The 18,596-nt window shown below is 35.8% G+C and overlaps 3 non-coding genes across 3 annotated transcripts; all 3 read left to right on the top strand.

Annotated features, from left to right (window-relative positions):
- The first annotated feature begins 13,829 nt into the window (after positions 1 to 13,829).
- TRNAT-GGU (transfer RNA threonine (anticodon GGU)) lies at positions 13,830 to 13,901 on the top strand. The gene has a single exon. It is a non-coding gene; the product is annotated as a tRNA-Thr (tRNA).
- Positions 13,902 to 16,956: 3,055 nt separating this feature from the next.
- On the top strand, positions 16,957 to 17,028 carry TRNAI-GAU (transfer RNA isoleucine (anticodon GAU)). The gene has a single exon. It is a non-coding gene; the product is annotated as a tRNA-Ile (tRNA).
- Positions 17,029 to 17,556: 528 nt separating this feature from the next.
- On the top strand, positions 17,557 to 17,628 carry TRNAT-GGU (transfer RNA threonine (anticodon GGU)). Its single transcript has one exon. It is a non-coding gene; the product is annotated as a tRNA-Thr (tRNA).
- Positions 17,629 to 18,596: the final 968 nt, after the last annotated feature.

The following is an 18,596-nucleotide window of genomic DNA, read 5'->3' as shown; positions in this document are numbered from 1 at the left end:
AAATCTACCCAAAATCCATTCAGAGACAATCGCCCACCTACCCTTCACTCCCAATGATACAAACAGTGCCTTTAAAATCCTAGGGAACTTTCCTCCTACAGACCCTAATATTGTAACAGACTTTCACATGAAACACTATGGTCCATTTGCTAATGGGTTTGGAAGCCTCTCACCAACATGGTCTTGAACTGGCCCAAATGCAGCAGTCACACAACCAGTCTTCCACCACCTAAAACAGTGTACCTGGACAGAAGTCCCACAGACTTTACATATGTAATGAAAATAGATAATTAAGGTTTTTCGTAGTCATTGATTATGTTAAAATTTTAAATTTTCTGAGTCTATTTAGCCTAAATTTTGTGAGTCTATTTAGCGTATGTGAGCACATTAAAAAAAATGGGTAGTAAGGATAACAATCTGACCTCAACAGGAAATATGTAAACATCGTGTTAGGGATGAATGTTTCACAATCAAAGGTTCAGCTAAGGATTTAAAAACTTCCATTAGTTTCTTATATATTAGATGTCCTCGCTGCTCTGATATCTAGAAACTGTACCTTTGATAGAGATTATATTTTAACATCCTTTCAGTTCTATGTAGCCCTTAAACTTGCACCTTTAAAATGCATCTTTGTTGCTTAATATTCTGTTTGGTGACTTTCTAAGGCATATTTGAAGGCAAGTCTGCCTCCACATTGATGGATCTATTAGGTCTTGCAGAACAACAGATGCTGCTGTCCTCAAGGCAAATGACCTGTATGTAGAGAAGGTCAAGAATCATTGTTTAAGCTTGTATTTTAGAGAATTGATATGATATACAGTTTGTTGTGCAACTATGTAGCTATTTTCCTGACAGTGGAAAGTAGAATCAGTTTATTTTTCAGAAATCAGCTTGAAGAATCCTGCCCTGAGCCCTTGCTTGCTTAATTCAAAATGAAGCGCATTAATATGTTGCAGCAAATAATGGTGAAGGCTTACACGCACTTAAGCATACAGATGCTTGACTAGGAAGCATCATAATTTCTAGAAACTGCCAATCCCTCCTCAGAAAAGTCAGCAGACCCTGCAGTCTCAGCCATCTTGTTCAGACCAACAACCCAACTATTCCAAGGTCAGACATAAATGAAACTTTTCTCTGTGATGTGAAAATTCCTCCAGCAATGTAGAACTCTCAGAGCTATGTTGTATATGTTCGTGGTAAAGGCTACTTTAAAATGTCATACAAGTTGTAGGGGTTTCATATGATGAATCTTTTTTTCATATTCAAAGAAGTAAGTGGCTCTTAAAATAGTGAAGGAGCCCTTTTTTTCGGTTTCTTTGAGAAAAAAGACTTGTCTGCTACTGCTGGCATCATGCCACGCCTGTTTTATGCTGAACTATCATAACATTGTCATATTGACAGAGCAATATGGAGGCTTTAAATACTATGATTTACTTGCACACATACGGGAATCACTAGCAGGGCGCAGCTGGCTATCTAGTGGTGTGCTCACCACCCAACAGTACCAAATAATTTCCTGTCAAGTGGAAAAATGAAACTCTGATCTAACATTTCTCACAGAAACTGAAAACAAGGTGTAGGGAAATGGAATGACAGTGGTCAAAGATAAGAGAAAATGAATTATACTGTAGCATGACAGGCATGAAAGAGCTGGTCTTCAGAAGAGTTAAAACAGAGATTTTATCAGGAATACAATATAAATCTTAAAGTAGAGCTTACAAAAATCCTATAAGGCAACTTACAATAAGTGTGATCTTAGAGCACATAATAATCACAATCCAACCAGGTGTAGCTCTCAAAAACCAATGAGGTAGCAAAGTTGAATAACAATACAAAGGCTAACTGAACAATGTGCAAAGGTGAATAAAAATAATATTCATGTATAGGATTTTTGTAAGCTCTACAGTAAATTTGATTGAAGGTACTAAATTGTTAAGGAATGGGGGAAATATTTGTAAATTTTCATTTGTTCGTCAAACACAAAGAACATCATCTACATACCTAAACCAAATTGCATTAGAAGGTAAGATATCCTTTAGTAATTTTGTTTTAGAAAATTCCATATAAAGATTACTTAGTACAGGTGAAAGAGGGTTACCCATTGCCATCCCAAATTTTTGAGTATAATAATCGCCACTGAATTGAAATATACAGTCTTTTATACACAATTTTATCAGTTCAATGAAATTTGACTTTGAAGCAGGTAAATGAATATCATCCAAGACATCAAATAAATATTCTAAAAGGTCATCAACCGGAACTTTAGTGGAAAGTGAGGAAACATCAAAGCTGACTAGTTTAAAATCAAAATTAACATTGATATTGTTTAGCCTGTTGACTAAATCTACATTGTTCATGATATTAGAATTTGATACCTTACCCAATAAAGGCCTTAATAAAGAAACTAACCATTTTGACAATTTATATGTGATGGAGCCTACTGAACTCACTATAGGTCTTGCTGGAAAATTCTGTTTATGTGTTTTGATAAGCCCATACATATATGGCAATGAAGGGGACAAAGATGACAAACTTTTGATAAGAGAGATGTTACCTTTCAACAACAACTTCATTTCTTTATTGAAATGAGAATTAACTGCTTTTAAGGGAGTTTTACTAAGTTTAGAATATGTTGTGTCATCATTTAGAAGATCATTCATTTTAGATAAATAGTTACTTTTGTCTAAAATCACAACAGAGTTAGACTTATCTGCTTTAGTAATATGTATATCCTTGTCTTTCTTTAAGGTGTTAATAGCTCTTATGAATCTTTTAGGGCAATTAGCTTCCACTGGTTTTGACAAACTGGCATACACTAAACCCTTAGAAATATTAATTTTTCTTTACTTAAATTACTGTATTTTTATGAATTACAAAAAGACTTTGTGACATCAACACAGCTGGCTTCCCTGTCAGAGCACACAAAACAAACCATAGCCTAATGCACACAAGGAATCTTCATCTAGTTTATTAGTAAGGTTTACCACAAAAGATGGGTTTGTGTTCTTGGTCCAGTCGCTGTTATCAATAAGATGGTCCAACTTACAATTTAATGACACTTGTAGCCTATTGCATTCTTTCCTTAATTTATCATAGCAATAGTCCAACATCCGGTTCTTCCAATGTGTCGGTATTGCCATTTGAAAGGCACGTTTCTTCTCTCTTGAAATGCGAAAAGCCTCCTCCATTTCAAGTTTCTTTAATTCAATGTTTTTCTTTAAAATAATATTTTGGAATTGGTCAAATCGTCGACCAGACAGCTGAAACAAACGTTGAGGTAGGACAGATCTTGGCATCATTTCTTCATCAAGGCATTTCCTAAGGAATCCAAACCGTAACTTCAGTTGGTAAGCCTTGATTAGCGATTTGGAGAAAGCAGTAACGAAAGAGAAAGTCCAGGACAGCTTGTAGAGAAGAAATAGAAGAGCCGTGTGGAATCCATGTTGGAAAGGATCACAATTTTGCGCGTCATCAAGATATTCCTATGAGTCCACGGGGAAAATGAAACACGATAAGCTCACAAGTGCACTTTCGTGTATTAACACGTCATCAGGGGAGACACAAGAGAGAAATATGTCAGTTGATATACATCGACGAGACGAAGCTAAGATCCATTTGGTAAACATGTGATTGTCCAAAACATACAACGAGCGTTCATAAACTTATCATTTTACAAATTTTATCAACAATAAAGTTATCTAATTTGTGTAGACCATCACTAATATTAAGATTATAATTCTTTGTGTACTTAATAATAGAAGATTCAATGATATTCCTCATGGTAATAGAGTTAGAGTTAATAACTGAGATGGCGTTATTCCAGTCAATACAAAGATCATAGTTTTTAACGTGATTAAACAAGGCAGATAAGTCTAACTCTGTTGTGATTTTAGACAAAAGTAACTATTTATCTAAAATGAATGATCTTTTAAATGATGACACAACATATTCTAAACTTAGTAAAAATCCCTTAGAAGCAGTTAATTCTCATTTCAATAAAGAAATGAAGTTGTTGTTGAAAGGTAACATTTCTCTCATCAAAAGTTTGTCATCTTTGTCCCCTTCATTGCCATATATGTATGGACTTATCAAAACACATAAACAGAATTTTCCAGCAAGACCTATAGTGAGTTCAGTAGGCTCCATCACATATGAATTGTCAAAATGGTTAGTGTCTTTATTAAGGCCTTTATTGGGTAAGGTATCAAATTCTAATATCATGAACAATGTAGATTTAGTCAACAAGCTAAACAATATCAATGTTGATTTTGATTTTAAACTAGTTAGCTTTGATGTTTCCTCACTTTTCGCTAAAGTTCCAGTTGATGACCTTTTAGAATATTCATTTGATGTCTTGGATGATATTCATTTACCTGCTTCAAAGTCAAATTTCATTGAACTGATAAAATTGTGTATAAAAGACTGTGTATTTCAATTTAATGGAGATTATTATGCTCAAAAATTTGGTATGGCAATGGGTAACCCTCTTTCACCTGTACTAAGTAATCTTTATATGGAATTTTCTGAAACAGAATTACTAAAGGATATCTTACCTTCTAATGCAATTTGGTTTAGGTATGTAGATGATGTTCTTTGTGTTTGAAGAACAAATGAAAATTTACAAATATTTCTCCCCTTACTTAACAATTTAGTACCTTCCATCAAATCTACTGTAGAAAAATGAAAATAATGGTATGTTACCATTTCTAGATTCCATGATCCATAGACAAGGAAACAAGTTTAAGTTTAGCATATACAGGAAACCCACCAATGTATGCTCATATATCCATTATTACTCATTTCAACATGATCAGTACACCTGCACCCTGAGCCACCGACTCTCGCTCCACTTACAAGAAGGTGGAATCAAACATCATCATGAACAAAAGCATGGAACGAGACTAACGAGGGAGATTATAATGAATAACATCAAAATCATTACTAGTTGTAGTGATCGCAGGAGACTACACAGATTAGAAGCCATTCACATAAGAGAGGAAGCCCCTGTCATCAACATCCAGACAAACATGACCACAGCCTTATAGCTCTATGATGACCCGCCAATAGGACGTAAAGCTGATAATGCCTTGTCAAATTCCCGATTGCTCAGATGTGATTAATTACTGTGTTGTTACAAACATTCCATTATACAAAGGAATGTAAAGGTATCGATACAGCAGTGGACCACTGAGTCACTTCGAGGCTGATGGTGATAGTGGAAGATATCAGGAACTCACACATTAGTGTAGTGGAAGATGTCAGGAACTCACACATTAGTGTAGTGGAAGATATCAGGAACTCACACATTAGTGTAGTGGAAGATATCAGGAACTCACACATTAGTGTAGTGGAAGATATCAGGAACTCACACATTAGTGTAGTGGAAGATATCAGGAACTCACACATTACTGTAGTGGAAGACATACAGATAATCTAAAGATAAACCTGTATATTGTCAGTGTGACTAATGATGAGTCGCAAATAATGTTAGTCTTGAACTTGAAGGGAAATGTTTATCAAGTTTATTGTGAAACGTATTTATAATGCTGCTTCCAACCACTCTAACTGGTACATTATTCCATGTTAACAATCATATTGAAGATAAAATACTTCACCTCATCTGAGGTCAAACGTTTGCCCACCATCATTACTACGAGTGACATCAGGCGTGACGTCATTAGTAGATAGATATCTATACCTCATAGTGATTTTTGTTGGTAATACAGACAGTTAGTTTCGCTCTATTTCCAATGAACGTAACTTTAAAGTAAAGTACACACGGTAAAAAAGTATCTTCCCGGATGTGTCCGATGAATTTAGAAATGATCAATACGACTCGTGTTGTCTGGGTAGGGTTGGTGAGTGTGAATGTGGACATGTTTCCTCATAATTATGGCAACTCATCTTTATTGTTAATTCCATCGAAATATGAAATCAATATACAATTCAATATTACAATTTGTCCCAGCATTGGCACGGGGTCTTATCATATGATCATGATGAAATTGGTTCATAGTTAGACCTGCCAAGTCTCCTCAAATATGGAATGTTTCTAATTGTTGGATTCACCAGGTCTCCATATGACTGGTCTGTACCATGACAGGTCGCTAGGTCTATGCTTGGTACGGGCCCTCACCTCAACCCGGCTCTTTATCTGATCTTGACTAACAGGTAGTTTGTTGTTAGGGAGGCTGGCTGCCTGGCTGGCACAGGGCTTTACAATATGACGGATCTCTTTGTACCAGGTAAACATACATGTGTATTATTGGAGTGATCAGAATATCTCCTTTATGACCAAACAATTTAATGGTAGTATTTCGTATAGAGTCAATGTAATGTTGGTATATTTGAAAACATATGAACAGTCATAAAGCCTGAATCCATAGTATATGTCAAACATTAAAGTTATATACATGTTGACTTTTATCATTACCAGTACAACATTGGTGAACTAATGGTCTTCAACCGGCGGTATGCACAACCTCAACAATCAGGAGTTGTTCATTATTTCTGTTATAAAGACTCAGGTACGTCATCCAAGGTAATGATTACTATCTTCTTTACAAGGATCACTTAAACTTGGAATAAAAAGATAATAAATTAAGAACCATATGTATATATATAAACATGAAGATATATGTATCTACTTGAGTCAGACGAATGCGTTATATACTTAAGAATGTGACTGACAACTTAAAGAATAATGTACAAACATGATAGTTGATGTGATAAAGGATTTATAATAAATATTTAGTGTGTTGCATCAAAATGGTTCTTAAGAACGAAGGCCTTTTAGCCAGCAAAAATGATAAGAAATTGAAAAATGTGTTGAAAGCATAATAATCATATGCCCCAGAATATATTATCCTCTGGATATCTAAAATAAAATCCAACGCAAAATAACTAGGTTAAAACATGATTCATTCAGCATTCAAGAAAATATGTACTTTCCCTCTCCTTATCTATCATCATTTCTTATGTTTACTTCCAACAAATGTCTCGTATATCATATAAAGATTCGTTATAGGTATGTGGTAAATATCGTCCAGCGACGCGTTGTATAACTCTCTGTTGTCAAAGTTCACGGGTGGAGTAGATCATATATTACAAAGTTGTGTCTCTCCACACAGATGTTACACGTCCCAGGTTAAGATATTTCCTTGATATGGCGTTTATCTAACATAGATATGTCTTCTATAAAGATCTGTAAACACGTTCTCCTGCGGGTCGATATTTAACGCTTTCGTATTAATCATTTGTAACTGACCAAGCATCACAAAGTTGTGTCACTTCCCACAATCTGTTTCATTAATCATTCTAACTATATTTGTTTCATCATAGATTTGATCCTTACAATAAATATTTATTATTTGTAATTTTCTTTATCATATCATTAGTCAGCTGAAATGCACAATACGCTTGTCAACCTGGCCAGTCTACTGTTTTGGTCATGAGATATTATTCACAAGGTGTAACAGGACTCCATCCGTCAGCTGTGTCACCACCAGTAACAAGTCATCCTTAGCAAGGCTGTGTCATCCTCAAAGGACGGAGAGAAATAGTACAGTCTCGTCGGAAATCTTCTTGCTCAAAGGTGTCCATCATCCCCTGCTCCTGTGTGGAGTGCAGCAGCCACGAAGGTGTAGGAGCGCCATCAAAGGTGTGCTGGTGATGTGTGGTAATAATAATAATACTGTTCACACCATCATCAACAACCATTTCTCAGGTTTGTCTCTCCTACTTGTCGTCACTGATGTCTTCCTTGGATGTACATCTTTCTATATTAGATTGTTCCATCTGTTCACACAATAATACGTGGAAAGGATTGTTAGCTAACTTTGAAGTGGAACATATAAAGGATTCATTACCTACTCACCTTCCATAGGTCGCTGTTCGTTTGACTCCACCATTCGTCGTACGAACAGGGTGAGAGCGTGTATGATCTTAGAATTATCTTGAACCCCTGGGAAAACTGTTCAAGATGATTCGATTGATGGTTATAACATGACCTTTACCGCAGGTATGATTATCTTAGATGTCTTGCTTGAGTGACAATGTAGCACCTGGGTTGAGGCCAAGGACTTGTTACCCTCCTCCTTTCAGTCTGTTTTTCTATCTCTTCCTCACAACACTCCCGAGAACCCTCCAGCAAACTCCACCACACTCCCCTTCCTGCCAAACCCTTCCCTCTACGTCGTCAGTAATCAAGACAGACATTCATAGCTTCATATGCAGCTACCTGCTGGACCTGGACCATCATTTTATGTTGAACTTATGGTTCACATTCTGGCTTCATGACCTTTAGGTGATAGCCCTTAAATCCAACAACATATATACATCCTGTTATACAACTGATGTTACTGTCTGACGTATGTATGGTGCGGCTTGATGACCTTACCTGCTGATGGTCAAACATGTTATCATGTTGCAAATATCGTGATTTGTATGTTTTGTTGTGTGGCACAGATTCTGGTGTAGATATCTTTAATAACCTTTACCAGTTACTATCCAGTATAGTGAACGATAGACAGACTTACGTGTTACAGACTCCGTATGATAAACACCTGACGAACCTCGACACAAACATTTATATGTTGGGTAAGATCAGAGAACGAGTCGTCCAGTGGCAGAACATAAACCTACAACATGTAACAACAACAACAACAACAACAACAACAACAACAACAATAACAACAACAACATCAACAAAAACAACAACAACAACAACAACAACAACAAACAACTGTTATGTGAAGATCTAGTTATTCAAAGTGAGATGATCACAAGGAAGTTAGGGATATAGAAGAGTAGGAGTGAGGTATAAGCTGGAGGCGGACCCACCCACCGTGGCTGGTGCTATATAGAGCAGTGAGGGATAACACCATATCTTAACCCCTGGTGATGTGTGAGCTTATAAACACTGGTGGTATTTATGGCGGCCACCAACCAGGAAGTAATGTTCACCAGGTATTGCTCTGCTCTACACTGATCCAACAACTACAAGGATAATGTTGTTATAACCTTCTTGATCATGCTGGTTATAGAAGCATTATAGATACATGTTGGTGACACAAGGATAATGTTGTTATAACCTTCTTGATCATGCTGGTTATAGAAGTATTATAGATACATGTTGGTGACACAAGGATAATGTTGTTATAACCTTCTTGATCATGCTGGTTATAGAAGTATTATAGATACATGTTGGTGACACAAGACATTATAATGATGGTTTCCTCTGGTGTCCACAAGTCATCAACTACATACATAACATCAGTCGTAACAACACTATGTATGTAGTCGTGATTACCGTAACATGTGAGTGGCAAGATTGGATGACGTAACGTAACAATATCAGACTTGATCATTCTCAATTGTTTAGATGGATCATTGAAAATTTGGCGTTGCTTCATTTTTCATCAGATGATAAAACGATAGCTGGCCTAATGACCTTCACAAGTCAATGGTCATTATATCCAACACAGCAACCAACCACTCAGGATGACCTGGTGCAGACCAAGTGTACCAGCCTGGTGGAGAGGATCAACTGCTCCACCTCAGGATAAGAGCTGCTCAAGTTCTGTAGTGAGGGACACTCCAAGTGGCATGTGAAACTACCAGTCTTAGTTATAAACTACCGCCCGGCTGGCCGGTGGGTGGCTGTGGCCAACATGAACCCAGGGGCTACACACACACACACACACACACACACACACACCGCCCACTGACCTGACCACCACCACTATGACCTGACCACGTGTGGCATGTAGCTCATCCTTGGACAACATTAATCAAATACCTAGACAGAATTTTTATGTGAGATAAAAGACATTTCTTGATAGTAAACATAAGAAATGATGACGAAAGATAAGGGACGCTATTACAGGTAAATATTTTGTTAAAATATGAAATACTCTTCCTCAAACTAGCTCCCTGTACTGTATTTTATTTTACATACCCAGAGGAAAATATATTCTGTGGTTAATCACTATAAAAGTTTATGTTTAACAGGTTTTCTATTTCTGATAGTATTTCACTGATTCAGGTTTAAGAACCTTGGTTCTGAACAACCATTATAATGCAACACAATACATATCTACCATAAATAAATCATTTATCACAATAACCATTATGTTTGTACCAGATTCTTTAAGTCCTCAATCACGTTTGTTAATATATAAGGCATTTTTCCGCCACATTTCAATACATAACATATATCTACACGTGTGGAAAGATATGTATATGTTTTTATAAGTTTTTCTTTGGCTTTTATAATCAAGGTGTAAGATATCCGTCTGAAGAAAATACTGGATAATGTTATAGGTTATGTGTGTGTGTGTGTGTGTGTGTGTGTGTGTGTGTGTGTGTGTGTACACATAGGAGTGAAAACATATTTTACACTTACAAGGTTAAGAGACGGGGCAACACGAGTGTACAAATCCTTCCTCAAAAGACTCACGTGATAATGATTAAAGTACTACACACACACACACACACACACACACACACACAGAGCGGCGCCAGGCTGGAGGCGGGGCATCGTGACGTCACAGGCAAGTCCCTCCCCCCGCCAGATCCAAACATGTGTTGTGTCTGGTGATGGCGGTTCAAGATTTCCCACATTTATATTGATCTTTACATTATCATCCACTCCCAAAGTCACCTGGCATTCTTGTGTTTCAACAACAGACGTGATATATGCAACACCAGGCAAACATTGTACCATTATCTGATAGGTTAATTGGTGCACAATCAAGAACCAGTGAATTTCATCGCCGCCATAAGTAAGTAAGGAAGGTGACTTTAATGATGATAAATACGACCTGGTATGGCTGTGTCTACACACTACCGCCATCTGGTCAACCTGGTACATATGATCATTTAAACTCTGACATTCAACCACAAGGTTTAAAGTCACTCATGAAAACGCGAACTTAAAATCTATCCATTTAAATCTACCATTCATCAATAAACATCTAAACACCGTCATTTGAACGTAAACCTTCCAGCTGCGTTATTTTACCAGAGTCCTTTAAGATACGTCATATAAACACAAAACTTAAATGTACGTTAAGCTTGTGCAAACCATCATTGAAACTCAAACTTTTAAATTAGAATTGTAATGAATATGCGAACTTTTAACTCTGTCAAATTACAGCTATTGTACAAAATGATTTACTTAATTGACAAATTTTAATGTCAGTTAATTTAACGATATCCTTTGTGGTTCATCTCTGAAACACAAACCTTTAAACTTTGTCTCTAGAACTGAACACAACCATTAAGTTTCATAACTGGAATGGAAATTTGGATAATCTATCAAAATTCGTCATATAACGCGAACTTTTAAATCCTTCCATTCAGTTGGGCCGTTACTTGCCTGGCTGCCATTCATAATATGTCCTTTTATATTGTATGTTGACTACGCTCTCATTCATTCGTCATTTGGATCGTCTCACTGATATTCCATTCATAAACTTCATTCCTAAAGCTTATTTTTGACCACCATGTTGTTTCCTTAAGGTTTATAATTCTTTGTGTATTTAATAATAGAAGATTCAATGATATTTCTCGTGGTACTGGAATTAGAGTTAATAATGCCATCTCAGTTATTAACTCTAACTCCAGCACCACGAGAAATATCATTGAATCTTCTATTTCTGAATACACAAAGAATTATAAACTTAATATTAGTGATGGTCTATACAAATTGGATAACTTTAATGTTGATAAAATTTGTAAACAATTCACTTCGTGTCCACAAAATAAGTTTATGATACGCTTGTTGTCTGTCTTGGACAATCACATGTTTACCATATGGCATCCTAGCTACGTTTCTTCGTTGTATATCAACTGACTGTTATATTTCTCTCTTGTGTCTCTCATGATGATGTGAGTTTTACACGAAAGTGCACTTGGGAACTTATCGTGTTTATTTTCCCTGTGAACTCATAAGAATATACTTGATCACGTGCAAAATTGTGATCCTTTTCAATATATATATATATATATATATATATATATATATATATATATATATATATATATATATATATATATATATATATATATATGTATATATATATATATATATATATATATATATATATATATATATATATATATATATATATATTATTATATTTTTTTATTATACTTTGTCGCTGTCTCCCGCGTTTGCGAGGTAGCGCAAGGAAACAGACAAAAGAAATGGCCCCACCCCCCCCCCCCCATACACATGTATATACATACGTCCATACACGCAAATATACATACCTACACAGCTTTCCATGGTTTACCCCAGACGCTTCACATGTCCTGCTTCAATCCACTGACAGCACGTCAACCCCGGTATACCACATCGCTCTAATTCACTCTATTCCTTGCCCTCCTTTCACCCTCCTGCATGTTCAGGCCCCGATCACACAAAATCTTTTTCACTCCATCTTTCCACCTCCAATTTGGTCTCCCTCTTCTCCTTGTTCCCTCCACCTCCGATACATATATCCTCTTGGTCAATCTTTCCTCACTCATCCTCTCCATGTGCCCAAACCACTTCAAAACACCCTCTTCTGCTCTCTCAACCACGCTCTTTTTATTTCCACACATCTCTCTTACCCTTACGTTACTCACTCGATCAAACCACCTCACACCACACATTGTCCTCAAACATCTCATTTCCGGCACATCCATCCTCCTGCGCACAACTCTATCCATAGCGCACGCCTCGCAACCATACAACATTGTTGGAACCACTATTCCTTCAAACATACCCATTTTTGCTTTCCGAGATAATGTTCTCGACTTCCACACATTCTTCAAGGCCCCCAGGATTTTCGCCCCCTCCCCCACCCTATGATCCACTTCCGCTTCCATGGTTCCATCCGCTGCCAGATCCACTCCCAGATATCTGAAACACTTCACTTCCTCCAGTTTTTCTCCATTCAAACTCACCTCCCAATTGAGTTGACCCTCAACCCTACTGTACCTAATAACCTTGCTCTTATTCACATTTATATATATATATATATATATATATATATATATATATATATATATATATATATATATATATATATATATATCCTTCAGTATGTTTACTTTCGATACTGCGGAACAAAGAAGGAGCCAAACAAGTAAATTTCGTCAAAGACATCTCTCTTTTCTAAACGCTGCCTCGCAAAGATTTCCATTAATTCATATTGAAGAAACAGACGTATTTTTCTATTGTCTGGTTAGCTCAGTGGTAGAGCGTGAGTCTCACACACTCAAGGTCGTGGGTTCGAGACCCACACCAGACATAAATTTTGTCTTTATCTTTTTTCATTTTGTCCGCATCACATGTGTGCAACATTCAGTAAGTTCATCCAACGTTATAGTGAAGATCTTCACAATAAATTGGGGTTTTCGACCTTATCTGAAAGGGTCAGGTCCACCAAGACGTCCTTGAAATCTTCCAGAAGCTTCTGGCGATCCTCCTCCAACTGCTGGGCACATCAGAGTTAACATGGGCCGGACATCGGTTGTGGAACGACTTAATCTGCTTCCAGTAGTTAGCAGGGATGATAATGAGGGCTCTGACCTCATACCAGGTCAGCTTAGTTCCAGTCTATTGCTTAGTTCCAGTCTATTGCTTAGTTCCAGTCTATTGCAACGACAATAAAAAAGTAAAACATTTCTTCGTGGAAAATTGAGAGGAAAACACGACAGCAACATGGAGATTTACCCAGTGGTTATTTTGCCGGCTAGTCGGCAACGGTCGGTCAAACACTATTTTGCCGTGGTAATCTCAGTACTTCATATAATACTATGTCACAAAATATGTTTTTGGGGGCGTAGCTCAGTGGTAGAGCACTCGCTTGGTATGCGAGAGGACCCGGGTTCAAACCCCGGCGCTTCCATTTTTGTTATTTGGGAAATTCATTGTTTTCGGTGTTATATATATATATATATATATATATATATATATATATATATATATATATATATATATATCGTCCGATCAGGGAAGTTAAGCAACGTTGGGTCTGGTTAGTACTTGGATGGGTGACCGTCTGGGACACCAGATGCTGTTATCCCTGGGGATAGGGAAGAAAGTATACTTGCCACGTATTCCCTGTGTGTCGTACAAGGCGACTAAAAGGGGAGGGAGCAGAAGGCCGGAAATCCTTTACTCTCATTTTCAATTTTACAAAAGACGGAACTGAGAAGATATAAAGATATTGTAAAGATATAACTAATATAAGATATAAGAATGAATGGAAGATACGAATGTAGCTGAAACAAGGAATAATGAAGATTAAGATGAAATCCAAACTATTCTCTAGTGAAGATAAATGTATATGTTAAGATTTTGTATTGAACATCAAGAAGTAATGATAATGATGAGAGTGTAGTGACGATGAGGGTTTAGTTAGGGAGTGGTGACACTTGCCTTTACAATGATAATAAGGAGGTAACACAATGAGGAACACAAACTTTCCAAAGCTACGTTCAAGTCAGACTTTAAACTAAGTTCGGTAAACAGAAGGATGATGTTAAGATGAGAGTGTAGTGAGGAAGAGTATAGTGATTATAAGGATATTGTCAAGATAGGTTGTGGCGAAGATACGAATGTAGTGAAGATACGAATGTAGTAGAGATAAGGGTTATTAAAGAGTAAAGTTTATTCAAAATGATTATGTAGTGAAGATAAGAACTATTTCTAGTGAACATCAGGGAGTACAATGATAATGGTATGGTAGAAATAACGGAATCGTGAAGAAGAGGGTATAGTGAAGATATAATTAAATGAAAATAACCTAGTAGTGAAGATACACGTTAGTGAATATGAGGTTGTAGTGAGCTTAACGTTATTGACCTGATCCCCAAATCCTCCAAACTACGTTCAAGGGCGGATCCAAAGCCAACCTAAAAGGCTATTTGCACTATTTCCCTGCAAAACTCGTCCAAATGCCTCTCTTCTCTTTTACTAATATATATATATATATATATATGTGTGTGTGTGTGTATATATATATATATATATATATATATATATATATATATATATATATATATATATATATATATATATATATATATATATATATAAATCCTCCCCTCTCGTTTTTTTTATTTTTTTTTTAATTTTCCAAAAGAAGGAACAGAAAAGAGGGCCAGGTTAGGATATTCCCTCAAAGGCAACAGTCCTCTATTCTTAACGCTACCTCGCTATTGCGGGAAATAGCGAATAGTATGAAAAAAAAAAAAAAAAATATATATATATATATATATATATATATATATATATATATATATATATATATATATATATATATATATATATATATATATATATATATATTAGTAAAAGAGAAGAGAAGCATTTGGACGAGTTTTGCAAGGAAATAGTGCAAATGACTGGGAGATGTATAAGAGAAGGAGGCAAGAGGTCAAGAGATAGGTGCAAGGATTGAGAAAGAGGGCTTCTGTATCTTCACTTCTTGAAACACCTAGAGTACAATATGATATATACAATACAGAATCTTCACCGTAAACTGAATTGCCCACCATATCTACTACTCTTGAGCTGGAAGAAATCACGGCCATAGAGTTTAATGATCTCTAATTCTTTTTTTTCACTGCTTGCCAACATTAGTTTGGAATATATATACAATACAAAGTAAGGCATCTTCACTACAAACTGAAATGTCCCATATGATACATATAATGTACAATTGGGCATCTTCACTTAAACTGAATTGTCCACCATATCTAATGCACTTGAGCTGGTAGAAATCATGGCCATAGTTTATCTTTCATTCTTTATCACCATTATTTGACACAATTGCATTATAATATGATGAATATAATACACAATTGGGCATCATTGAAATTTCAATACACAAAGAATTATAATCTTAATATCAGTGATGGTCTATACAAATTGGATAACTTTAATGTTGATAGAATTTGTAAACAATTCACCTTCTTGTCCACATAATAAGTTTATGATACGCTTGTTGTCTTTCTTGGACAATCACATGTTTACCATATGGCATCCTCGCTCCGTCTCTTCGTTGTATATCAACTGACTGTTATATTTTTCTCTTGTATCTCCCATGATGATGTGAGTTTTACAGGAAAGTGCACTTGGGAACTTATCGTGTTTATTTTCCCCGTGGACTCATGAGAATAAACTTGATCACGTGCAAAATTGTGATCCTTTTCGATATATATATATAAATATATATATATATATATATATATATATATATATATATATATATATATATATATATATATATATATATATATATATATATATATATATATATGTATATATATATATACATATATATATATTGGAAAGGATCACAATTTTGGACAATCACATGTTTACCAAATGGCGTCCGAGCTCCGTCTCTTCGATGTATATCAACTGACTGTTATATTCCTCTCTTGTGTCTCCCGTGATGATGTGATTATTACACGAGAGTGCACTTGGGAACTTTTTGTGTTTCATTTTCCCCGTGGACTCATAGGAATATATATATATATATATATATATATATATATATATATATATATATATATATATATATATATATATATATATATATATATATATATCGCTACCTCGCAAACGCGGGAGACAGCGACAAAGTATAATAAAAAAATGATATAATATATATATATATAAATATATATATATATATATATATATATATATATATATATATATATATATATATATATATATATATATATATATATATATATATATATATATATATATATATATATACATACATCTATATATATATATATCCTTCAGTGTGTTTACTTTCGATAATGAGGAACAGAAGAAGGAGTCAAGCAAGTAAATTTCGTCAAAGACATCTCTCTTTTCTTAACGCTGCCTCGCAAAGATTTTCATTATTTCAAATTGAAGAAACAGACGAATTTTCTATTGTCTGGTTAGCTCAGTGGTAGAGCATGAGTCTGATAAACTCAAGGTCGTGGGTTCGAGACCCACACCAGACATAATTTTTGTCTTTTTCTTTTTTCATTTTGTCCGCATCACATGTGTGCAACATTCAGTAAGTTCATCCAACGTTATAGTGAAGATCTTCACAATAAATTGGGGTTTTCGACCTTATCTGAAAGGGTCAGGTCCACCAAGACGTCCTTGAAATCTTCCAGAAGCTTCTGGCGATCCTCCTCCAACTGCTGGGCACATCAGAGTTAACATGGGCCGGACATCGGTTGTGGAACGACTTAATCTGCTTCCGGTAGTTAGCAGGGATGATAATGAGGGCTCTGACCTCATACCAGGTCAGCTTAGTTCCAGTCTATTGCTTAGTTCCAGTCTATTGCTTAGTTCCAGTCTATTGCAACGACAATAAAAAAGTAAAACATTTCTTCGTGGAAAATTGAGAGGAAAACACGACAGCAACATGGAGATTTACCCAGTGGTTATTTTGCCGGCTAGTCGGCAACGGTCGGTCAAACACTATTTTGCCGTGGTAATCTCAGTACTTCATATAATACTATGTCACAAAATATGTTCTTGGGGGCGTAGCTCAGTGGTAGAGCACTCGCTTGGTATGCGAGAGGACCCGGGTTCAAACCCCGGCGCTTCCATTTTTATTTGGGAAATTCATTGTTTTCGGTGTTATATATATATATATATATATATATATATATATATATATATATATATATATATATATATCGTCCGATCAGGGAAGTTAAGCAACGTTGGGTCTGGTTAGTACTTGGATGGGTGACCGTCTGGGACACCAGATGCTGTTATCTCTGGGGATAGGGAAGAAAGTATACTTGCCACGTATTCCCTGTGTGTCGTACAAGGCGACTAAAAGGGGAGGGAGCAGAAGGCCGGAAATCCTTTACTCTCATTTTCAATTTTACAAAAGACGGAACTGAGAAGATATAAAGATATTGTAAAGATATAACTAATATAAGATATAAGAATGAATGGAAGATACGAATGTAGCTGAAACAAGGAATAATGAAGATTAAGATGAAATCCAAATTATTCTCTAGTGAAGATAAATGTATATGTTAAGATTTTGTATTGAACATCAAGAAGTAATGATAATGATGAGAGTGTAGTGACGATGAGGGTTTAGTTAGGGAGTGGTGACACTTGCCTTTACAATGATAATAAGGAGGTAACACAATGAGGAACACAAACTTTCCAAAGCTACGTTCAAGTCAGACTTTAAACTAAGTTCGGTAAACAGAAGGATGATGTTAAGATGAGAGTGTAGTGAGGAAGAGTATAGTGATTATAAGGATATTGTCAAGATAGGTTGTGGCGAAGATACGAATGTAGTGAAGATACGAATGTAGTAGAGATAAGGGTTATTAAAGAGTAAAGTTTATTCAAAATGAATATGTAGTGAAGATAAGAACTATTTCTAGTGAACATCAGGGAGTACAATGATAATGGTATGGTAGAAATAACGGAGTCGTGAAGAAGAGGGTATAGTGAAGATATAATTAAATGAAAATAACCTAGTAGTGAAGATACACGTTAGTGAATATGAGGTTGTAGTGAGCTTAACGTTATTGACCTGATCCCCAAA

Source organism: Panulirus ornatus, chromosome 70, assembly GCF_036320965.1.
Source record: "Panulirus ornatus isolate Po-2019 chromosome 70, ASM3632096v1, whole genome shotgun sequence".
Lineage (NCBI taxonomy): Eukaryota > Metazoa > Arthropoda > Malacostraca > Decapoda > Palinuridae > Panulirus > Panulirus ornatus.
Note: the sequence above shows the minus strand (reverse complement) of the source record. Positions and strands in the feature narration are given on the sequence as shown.